Raw genomic sequence first — 11,661 nt, 5'->3', positions numbered from 1 at the left:
GTAGATTTAAAGTCGGGGCCTTCTTCCTGTGAGTCAACAATGCTAAGCACCGCACCACCAGCTGGCCTATGAAGATAAGTACATTCTTTACCTTAGCACCAAACATGTTAAAAGCAGTGTCAGGCTGTAAGCAGGTGAGTCTCATGGCCAAGGCCATGAACACTTGTGTAAATGTTATATTTTTGTCTTTTATTCACCCCTCGAAGGTAGAGGGATAATCAGTTAGCAGTTCCACAGTTAAAGATTTAGATTTTGTGTAGATACTGATAATTTCAGCCAATTCTGCTCCAATCATAAGGGTAAAGATAATAAAACAGACATTTTTAGTATGCAGTGGTCATAGGCCAAAGGTCAAGGGTCAGACATCACCATAATGTAATAACATCATAAAACTGCATGTTTCAGTTTAATTATTGCCCTTCAGATGGAGCTCTGAGTGCTCTAGTTATTATTTTACATGTACAGTTCAGATGCTTGGTGATAGTTTCATTATACCAAGACACTACACTACAAAGATTTAAAATGACAGTAACAAACTATTTTAAGAACTAAGACGGCCCATGAAAGAGGTTAAATAAACAGAATTCTATTTTAAAAAGAAATACTTAACAAAATATCATAACTCAAAAAAATGACCGGCCCAAATGAGAGGCAGCTCCACGTATACAGTAACTCAATCGGAGGGAGAGCCTTCAGTTTTCAGGCCCCTCTTCTGTGGAATCAGATTCCTGTTTGGATTCAGGAGACAGACACTATCTCTACTTAGTAGATTAGTTAGGGCTGGACCAGGTGACCCTGAATCCTCCCTTAGTTATGCTGCAATAGACGTAGGCTGCTGGGGATTCCCATGATGCATTGAGTTTTTCCTTTCCAGTCACCTTTCTCACTCACTATGTATTAATAGACCTCTCTGCATTGAATCATATCTGTTATTAACCTCTGTCTCTCTTCCACAGCATGTCTTTATCCTGTCTTCCTTCTCTCATCCCAACCGGTCTTCTTAAGACACTCACATTCTTCTGTAACAAAGTGTTCAACCTCTTTCGCCATCTGCGGCCAGTAGAACCTGTCTCGAATCAGGTCGAGCGTTCTTTCCACCCCTAAATGGCCCATGTCTTGGTGGAGTTCTTTAAAAACCAGGGGGCGATAGGCTTTAGGGATGTTTGGCGACGCAGGACACCATTCTGGTCGACGTGAAGCTTCAACCACTGCTTGAGTAGTGCAGCTACTGCAGGATGCTCTGACTTCACCTCAGTTCTACTTGGTCTTCTACCCAGCAACTTATACCAGAGCACTCTTGCCAAAACTTCATCTGCTTCCTGGACTCTGCGTATCTGGTCTGGTGTAAAAGACTGGGTAGTGTCAGAATCGTTGATTAATTTCAGAGCACTCACCTGGATAACTCCAACGCCTTGGCAAGGGTCTCTCTCCTCCACCGTTACAGACTCCATTGATGCGCTTATGGCTTCCTGTCCAACTTCAGTTGTACAGCTCTTCATGTAGCTGTCAATGTCCAGCGGCATTCGCGACAGCCCATCAGCATCAGCGTTGGTCTTGCCTGGACGGTAGCGGATGGTGAAGTTGTAGCTGGCCAGCTCCGCAACCCATCTGTGACCTGTGGCGTTAAGCTTTGCAGTAGTGAGCACATATGTTAGTGGGTTATTATCAGTGTACACCACGAACGATAGGGCATGGTACAGATAATCCCGGAAACGTTCACAAATCGCCCACTTCATAGCCAAAAACTCTAATTTGCCAGAGTGCAGGTGGTACTTTTTCTCTGCTGGACTCAGGGTGCGGGAGCCATATGCTATGACTCTCATCTTGCCTTGCTGCCGCTGATACAAAACAGCACCTAGCCCAACCTGTGATGCATCACAATGTAACACAAGAGGCTCTGTGAAGTCGGGGTACCCGAGAATGGGGGGTCGTGTAAGTGCATCTACAAGCTGGTTCAATGTCTCTTGGTGGGAGGTCGTCCACTGAATGGGCGCCCGTGATGGTAAGTGGCCTTTACTTTTCTTCACTTCCTATTTGGACTTGTCGACTGAGACTTGAGCAGAGTTCCCAGAAGATGGAGGGCTGAGCAGGCTGTAGAGTGGATGGGCTACACGGGAGAAGTTGGGGATGAAAGGCCTGTAATAAGAGAGGAAACCAAGCATTTGATGTACCTCTCCGACGGTTGCAGGTGTCTTTTCCTTTAATGCCATCACCGGGGCCAACTCTGCCGGGTCCATTGTGTAGCCTTCACCTGTTACCAGCTTTCCCAGAAACTTGACACTTCGCCTGAACAGTTCACATTTCTTTGGGGTCAGCTTAACACCATGCTCTCTGTAACGCTGGAGGACAAGGCGGATATGTTCCAAGTGTTCATCAAAGCTGTTGCTGTGCACCAGGTTGTCGTCCAGGTATGGGAGGCAGATAGTGTCTCTGAGGCCTGCCATACACTGCTCCATGCTTCTCTGGAACTCAGCGGGTGCGGAGCTCAGGCCAAAGGGAATGCGTACCCGCTGATAGAGCCCCCAGGGTGTGATGAAGGCAGTTAAGGGGCGGCTTTCTTCATCCAAGAAACCCTGGTGGTACGCCTTACCCTGGTCTAACACAGAAAACCAGGAGCTCCCACCCAGAGCATCCAACATGTCTTGGATCCTTGGGATTGGATGGCGGTCTGGAACTGACTTGCGGTTGAGCTCCCTAAAGTCACAACAAAGGCGGAGAGTGCCGTCTTTCTTGCGGACACACACCACAGGTGATGAGTAGGGGGACTGTGATGGTGTGATCCAGCCTTTGTTAAGCAGGTCTTGCAAATACTCTTTCACTTCGTTGTGCAGGGGTTTTGGGATGGACATGTAAGTCTTTTTCACAGGATTTGTGTCATGGAGGCTTATATGCATCCTCAGAGATGGTATGCAGCCAACATCGTCACTGTCATATGCAAACGCCTCACATTCCTCTCGCAACATCTTTGTCGCAGCCGCTCGCTGATTTTCATACAGATGCTGGAGATCCACTGGTGGGTCCCATGACTTTGGTCTCTGTTGGTTCTCTTGTGTCTGTGTGTTACTCGGGTTGTGTGACTTTAGCTCTGTACCATTTTTGTTCTCTTGTGTCAGCTCATTTACTTTAGTCTGGATGCCAGCTGTGTATACAGTCTTTACTGGTTCAAGGTATCCAATCACTTTACGGCTCTCCAGATAAATGGTGTGGTCTGTAGTGTTAGTCACAGGGATGGGCACATATGGTACTTTTCTGTCTGGGATTTTTACCAGTACATCACTGAATATTATACCCTCTGGTGGTGGGTCAGCTCCATCAGGTAGAAAGAGCATGTCTTGGCCCCGGGCATGTGAACTAACGTGTGCCCGTACATAAACTGTAGTGACTTGGTTCGCTGACAAAGGCACTCTTCTTACACCGGTCCTTACCACACCTGTCTCTGGGCCTTCACTGCTGTTCTGCACAAGCTTGACAACATTATGTGCAGTGCGTACAGTTATTTCAAATGCTTTACTCACATAGTGTGCTAGCTGTTTTCTTCCTCCTTTGGTTTTTACTTCTTCCTGGTTCACGATAGCTTCAATGACATTGTAGCCAATGATGGGATCACTGGCCACAGCCGGGTCACTGGATACCAATATTGGAACTTGCAGCTGGAGACAAATCACTGCCTAGTCTGAAGCTGACTTCTATCCAACCAATGTAGGGAATGGGTGTGTCATTCGCAGCAAACACTGTGAGCGTCTCATTGTCTAACAGTTCTGAAACAGGTCTGACGACCGTGTGAGGGAGGTGGTTTTGCCGCCAGTTTTCATTTACTATGCTGGACTGTGCCCCTGAATCCCACAATGTTGGGTCTAAACTCAGACCCCGCTGTATCCAAGACTTATTCCCATGAAAGAAAAGCAAGGCAACAATGTTCGATCGATTTCTTGCGCAAGGGAGGCCTTCCTTCTGTGACCAGCACATTGAAATGACCACAGTGGTGGCCTCCTCTCGCTGCCTTTTATTGACAAACTTCAAACAATAGTTTACAAAACACCTCCCCTTGCAACCCCCCTTTGGTTACAAAGACAAGGACTGTATGTAAATGTATACACTGGGTGTGTTATGTGAGAGTGTGTGTGTGTGTGTGTGTGTGTGTGTGTGTGTGTGTGTGTGTGTGTGTGTGTGTGTGTGTGTGTGTTATGTGAGAATGTGTGTCTGTGTGTGTGTGTGAGACCTCCTGCTGACCAAAGGGTCATAAACCCAGGAAGCTTACATCAGAAGAAACAGATCTTTCAGATAGGATGTATCTACAATAAAACCTCCCCCAGCACAGAGTGGTTGGAGAGGTGGTCAGGATCAAAGGAATGGCTTTGATCCTACTGCTTAAACTAAGACTGTACAAATTTAAGAAACACAATGGCAACATTCAACAATTAGACTTAACATTTCCCTCCTTTTTGTCATTGTATACTTAAATTTCAACTTATGCACCCTTTGTTCAGACAGTGTCAGTGTAGATTTCATTCATGCACAGTAAACTACATCCTATACATAAGCAAATCAGTATCAACAGTTCAAAAACAGGAATTAATATTTTCAAAAGAAGATGCCACCAAGGACCAGACGGTAACCAAGCTATCCAGTCTTGTGGCGGATCTACTCCTGTCGTGCAATTCATTATGTATTTCTTCAAGTAAACAACTGAATGTCAAAGGTCAAACAAGAAGAATTATCATTCTCAAAAATCATATGTCACTACAATCCAACTGTATATAGACATAGGTATTTAACCCTTGTATTATGTTGAAAAAAAATCACATTGATTATGTTGCGGGTCATTTTGACCCGTACTGTGTAAATCCACTCAGAATTGTCAAAAAACTGCAATAAAACAATAGCAACTTTATTTTCCATTAGAAAAACATTTAGAACACAGACATACAACACAGTTTGAATTACCATAACTCTTTTTAAGAACAATTTAGTAAAAGTTTTTCCTTCTTTACAAACACATTTCTTTTGAACTTGCCCGATTTTCTCAGTTTTTCAGTGTTCAACATTTTCAATTTTGTCCACATGATGGACAGAATGTGACTGTGTGCTTTCTGCAGATGTACTTTTTGCATTTCTCACAAACTGTGCTTGTTTTAATGTCTTCTCGTGAGGGACAGACCTGGCATCTTTTCCGTTTTTTTACACCTGTATCCACTGGATCAACTGCAGATTGGTTGGATGGTGCACACTTGACCTTTTTAATGACAGCTGCTGCTGCTGGGGATCGAGCTGGTCTGACTCGCATCTGGATCTTGGGAGTGACAAGATTTTTTCCCAGTTCTTCCAGGAAAAGGTGACGTCGGTACAATTTACCCGCATTCCAATGTTGGTTGATTTCAGTCCACAGGACATAGGCATTGTAAGCAGACACATCCAAAATGTTGTAGAAAATTACCAAGGGCCAACGAGCTGTCTTGCGCTGGCAGCTGTATGTCGCTGTGACTTTGTCAAGATTGTCCACTCCTCCTTTGGTGGAGTTGTAGTCTAGGATCATTTGTGGTTTTTTGTCTTCTCTTGTGCTCAGAGATGCATCTGTGTTAGGGGTGGGTTTTTATAATCGATTAAAATCGATTCTGGCTTGGATAACGTAAAATCGATTCATTAAAATCCTGAATCGATTTTTCAATATAAATTTATTTTGTCCGAAATGCCAGAATCTCTGGTGACATCTCACAAAATTTCAAGAACCACCAAACAGTAAATGAGAGCAGGTACAGGGATTCTTCACATAGACTTAAACACAGGGCGTGACCCGCGGATCAGAATCAGTTAGATGTCGCCTTTCTCACAGTCGGGGCTGAAAGTGAAAGCCGACAGCTCGCTGATCCGGGTCCGTGCTTTGTGTTCACGCCCTTTATGCGCTGATTCTAAGGCTGTTAGTTTGATCTCTCTCCAAACAATATTGACCGAACCAGCAGCAAAAGAAGATCCAAACGCTTCACATAAACATCGTCATGAATTCACTCTTTTACTGTTTTGCTTCCATTGCGATGCGCAGCTCTCTCTCTCTCCCTCTCTCCCTCTCCCTCTCTCTTTCTCTCTCTCTCTCGAACAGTTTTGCTTTCTTCATTATTCGCTTGCTTGTTACGCACAAGTCTACTGTTGCTTACAGCGCTGTCGGCCGCTGTTTTTTTCCCTTTTACATTCTTCCGAAAAGAAAACCTCATTTCTGCTGTTCAATACTGAACAAATTTAAACTTTTTAAAATTATTCAAAATGCAAAATGCTTAGCCGTGTCTCTAATAAAACCGCTGTAACGTCAGAGGTAATGTTCATTAATTAATGGTTTTCTTTCGTTTTTGATGTACTGCAGAATATTTTTTATAAAATCCCAGGCCAGGAAAATCACCTACATGTTTTTCTGTGTTTTATCTTCAGCTACTTTGACACAAAGGCATCTGCTGTGATGCTCACAGCTTGGATAAAGTCTTGCGAGTGTCAGCTTCCTTTTTATAGATACAAAAATATGTAAATGTACTGATCTGAATTATATTTCTGACTGTCAAAATTTCCCAGATTTAAATTGAATCGAATCGTGGATCGAATCGATTCGGGACCTTGTGAATCGGAATTGAATCGATTCTAGAAATCAGTGACGATACCCAGCCCTAATCTGTGTGCATTGTGCTCATGACAAGAACATTCTTGTTTTTCTTTGGGCAATATGAAACAACTGTTGCTTTCTCAGTGAAAACAAATGTTGAGGAATGCAGAGATCTTCCCTGCATCTTCAAAATTTCACTGGGAAGTTCTGGCTTGTTTCTTCTGATTGTTCCCAACATAGTCAGCTTTCTCTTCTGAAGTTCCTCTCCAAGCCAGTAGGATGTAAAGAAATTGTCACAGGTGATGTTATGCCCTTGCAGCCCTTCACTCATCTGCAGCACCACACGCATCCCCTGATTCTTCTCAGATGCTCCTCCAGGTAGCTTTCCAGTGTACACTTGCATATTCCATGCATAGCTAGATTTTGCATCACAGGCTGCCCATATTTTGATGCCATACTTGGCCGGCTTGTTGGGCATATACTGCCGGAAAGGACAGCGACCCCTGAATGGGACAAGGCGCTCATCAACAGTAACGTGGGGACCAGGGTTGTACAACAAAGGTAGAATTTCCACCCATTTATCCCATACATCTCTGATTGCAGCAAGTTTGTCTCTTTCACGTCGACCAGCTCTGGTTTCACGGTTGTCAAATCTGATCACACGAGATATCTTGAGAAATGTCTCCAAAGACATTGTTGCTCGAAAGATTGGCCTTCCATTCTCTTCATTCCATAGACTTGCAGTTGCTTCTCCCTTGGACCTGTATACTCCAGCTAATATCAGAATTCCAATATAAGCACGCAAGTCAGTCTGATCCAGTGGCTTCCATTTTTCTTGAAATACACGCCTCCCTTCCAGGTTAGTCATTTCCAGTATAATCCTCTCTATTGGAGGGGATATGAAGAGTTCAAATGCTGATTGAATATCATCAACTCGTGTGATGGCAAATCTTGTAGGACCAGGAGTCATTTTGATGACATTAGAAGATGACAGCCTGCCTTGACTTCGGTGTGGTGATAATGACCATTTTATATTACCATCTTTAGATGTCCATGTCTCCTCTGTGGATGATGATTGCTGCATTCCTTGGTTTTCATTTGATGTAGAGATGGCGGCACACTCTCCCTCAGAATCCTCCTCCTCGTCTGAAAATTGGCAGTCCGGATCATCAATAGCATTGTCCTCGGCCTCTGAAAGATCCTCAGTCTCTGAAACATCTTCTTCTTCATCACTATCCCAGTTGAAAAGGAGTGATAAAGCTTCTTCAGTCGTCAACCTTCTGGAACTCATTTTTGGTGTGTTGAAATGACATGAGAACAGTGACAAGAATAGGGGAGAGAAAGTTTCTTGCATGCACACCTGGGTCTGAATGTATATTCAGAAGCAGTCAAAACAAAGTACATCAAAGAGAAATGTTTATTTTGGATCTGAACAACTTTTTACTTACATAAAAGTGTGCGGGTCAAAATGACCCGCAACATCATCTTTGTATACAAACACTGCAGAGACATTCCAGGACACATCAAAGTGTCCATATTTTACACACCAGTTCATGACCCCAGATAAGGAAAAGTCATAAGCTTTCATGAAGAAAAAGAAAGGATGACCAGTACTTTGGTCAACACAAAAACTGGAATGGGTCAAATTGACCCTTAACATAATAATAAGGTTAAACGCATCAGTTGACTTTATTGTTTGTCCATGTGGCTCTCAGCTAACTTCAAAGCTGCAGCAAGTCAACACCCTTCTTTATGACTCCTATCAACCCCCAAAAATCTTCTCACTGTAGGCATCCTGTGGGGGTTAGAGTCAACTTGTGAATTATCTGCATTTACAACTCTTCTCCTGTCCTGTTGTCACCACAGAAAAAGCTTTGTAAAGGAAATTGGATCAAGCTGTTTTGATCTTCTTGGCTCAAAACCTCAAGTGTTCATGATGTAAATGTAGACAAAAGGCTTCTCTGTTTACATCCTTCTTGCAAAAGACAAAAGAATAGGTGATGTTGCCATGTTCCATGGTTAATCTCCAACTTGGGCTAATCCATTGTCCTTCAGATGTCACGGGGTGAAACGGGACAAGTTATTTAGAGTTTTTATTGTGCATGTTTTGCAATGTTTTATCTGTTTTAATATTTTAATATTGTATATTGGGTTTGTTTGTATGAGCTTTATTGCATGTTTTTATCTTATTTAAATTGAACACCTGTCCTGGAAAGACTCCGCCCCTACCTGATAATAAACTGATCACACCTGCGAGAGATCCCAGAGAGGCCAATAAGAGGGCCTGGCAGACCAAAGGAAGGGGTTCGACCGAGAGGCTAGAATGACGGCCAGGAGTAAGTGGTGCCAGGCGGCGGCGGCGCCTGCAAGCCGAAGGGGCTGGTGGAGCTGGGCGTTAGGGGGGAACGGACAGTACCAGCGCACAGGGCACCAGCGCAGAGGGCACCAGTGCAGAGAGTGACAGTACCAGCGGGGAGAGCGGAGACAGCACCAGCGGAAGGCACGGGACGGCTGTGTGGCTTTGCAGTTTTTAAGAAGCGGCGGGCGGAGTTGAGAGTTCTGCCCACCCGGGGTAAGTCTTTGACTTATCCCCTTTTATTGAATAAAAACTGCCGGAAGAATAGTGACTGCCGCTCCTCCCTTTCTCTAGCATATCAAGACGCGAATGCGGAAAGGAAGGAGAGGACTCCGCTGGGTTTCCCTTTTACTTCGCTGGATTTCTTAACTCCCTGGGACTTTTATGCTGTGGTGGATCCCACTGGACTTTTAATGTTGTGTTTTATTGATTTTTATTGTGTTATCCCTTGGCCAAGGTTGTTTTAATTTATCTTACATTTTTAACTATTTAAATATAATAAATTATATTTTTAATCTTACAGTTTAAATTGTGTGTTTCCCTTGGCGGCTCCACTGCTCTGCCCGTTTTTAGGAAGGTCTCCTTCCTTTTAAAAACACAAAACATCTTGGAAATAAATCAGCCTTTCCGCTCCGTTACACATACACATAGGCAATTGGCCTGTTTCCAGTTCGTTTAACTGTATAATGTCCTGCAACAAGTCATATTCTTTGAGTCAGACGAGCAGGTCTGTCCTACCAGAGCAGTTCACCTTCCCAGCTACAGGTGAATCAACCTTCCATTCAGGTTCAGAGCAGTTGAAAGTTGGCAGTGTTCCTGGATGTGTTGCCAAAGCAACCAAACAAACTGTCTCGCTCTCAGTGATGCTATAGGGCCACAGTCCAGAAGAATGTGTAGCCAGTGGCATCACAAGCATAACCATTGGTCTCGTTGTTTATGTGAGTGGTTGTGTTCATAAACTGCCACCAGTAGTTGTTGAAAACCCATGCGGCACTTGGTGTGGTTTGCTCTGTTCCAGTGCGTTCCCTGTCATCCCACTCAGGGTCCACAGGCACAAGAAGATGCACAGCACATTCCCAGCCATTCTGATGAGTACCTGTGGCTCAGTTGGTTTCTTCACCGGATTGAGACGAGGGACCCTGGAGGCTTTCCCCCCCCTTTGTTCCCGGTCTTCCTGCCACTTACTCCGAGCTGGCCTGGATGTGTGTCACCTTCTTGCAGTGCGCTTGATATATCCAAGTGTTCCTTCCAGCAATCTTCACTGCTGTGGTCGTCGTCAGCAGCATCCGATATGGACCTTCCCATCGTGGACTGGACCAGCACTTCCTCTCCATGGCCTTATCATCATCCAATCTCCAGACTTCAGGCTCTGCTCCTGCGAAGAAACAGAATCATCTGGCAGATCATTTGTTCTCATAACTACTTTACTTTTAAACATTTTCAAGCATCTATTCTGCTAATATGCTCTCTCTTCTGCTCTTCTATCATCACTACAGAAGACTGGAACTCTAAATGCTCTAACATGTGTAATCTCAAAGAGTCAGACCGTTCTCTGTTGGAGTAATCCTCATGTACTTATTCTATACAGTCTAACCATGTCCTGCCTGTCTTCCTAAATCTTAACTTTACTGTCTGCAAAAAGTTTTTTTTTAAAAAGTATTTAATAATCCTAGAGTGAGTATAACGACTGCTCATCTCCCTCCTGTTTGAGACATGGTATAGCCAATGGCTCAAAATAGCAGCAGTCTTATACAAATTATTAGGCAGTACTGGTTTATCACACAGATAGAAAATCATCCTGCAAGCTTGCTCCCTCTGTAAGTCACAACTGTTTTCCTGCAGTAGGTGAGTGGGCCTGCATGTCTGCTGATGCTGTACTGATAAAAGGTTAACACCATGTTTAACTACAGCTGCTTCTCTTGTGATCTTATCTGCAAAAACTTTCCCTAATGCAACTGGATCTTTCCCTCACATGTGTGCTGCACATTTACAAATGGCAATTCCACTGGTTAATAACACTTCCCCCAGCAGAATTTGCAAGAGTTTGGTGTGTCCTACAGGTTTCCCTGTAGAGGTTGTCACCTCGTCTCACTCACTGCACTACAAAGAAATGTACAGTAGCAAATGCATACTGCCTATCAGTGTATATTGTCTCTCTACAGCTTTACACGCTTCCGTTAAAGCTAGCATCTCTGCTGCTCAAGCAAATATGAAACATGCTAGTTGTCCTACACAGATAACTCTCTCTCACTGTCAGCTACAGTAAAACCTGTTCTAGTCTGTCCCTCTGCTGTTGTAAAACTCAAATCATCAACAAACCAAACCTTTCCCTCAACGAGTGGCACATCTATTAAATCATCCCTCAGCTTACACTTCTTCTCCTCGCGCTCTCTACACTCATGAGAAGTGCCCTCCTCCGTTGGCAAAAAGGGTTGACGGATTCAGAATTGTGCACCACTTTATGGTAATATGTGTGGTTGTGAGAGTAACATTAAAGACAAGTGTCTTGTAGACAGAAATGTAAGTTTAGTCTGCAATAGTAAACATCTACCTCGTGTGGAACTAACAATGTCAAAAGGTGAAATAAACTATTTCCTGAAACATTGTACAGCTTAAGCTGCTGCACATACTGATCTCACGCATGGAGGTAAAGCACGAGCAACTAGAGCTAATCTTTTAGGATAGTAAGTTACTGGCTTCACTTGTGGAAAAAGTGCTGTTA

The sequence above is a fragment of the Astatotilapia calliptera genome, chromosome 3 (genome assembly GCF_964374335.1).
Source record: "Astatotilapia calliptera chromosome 3, fAstCal68.1, whole genome shotgun sequence".
NCBI lineage: Eukaryota > Metazoa > Chordata > Actinopteri > Cichliformes > Cichlidae > Astatotilapia > Astatotilapia calliptera.
The sequence above is the reverse complement of the archived record's forward strand: the minus strand, read 5'-3'. Positions refer to the sequence as shown.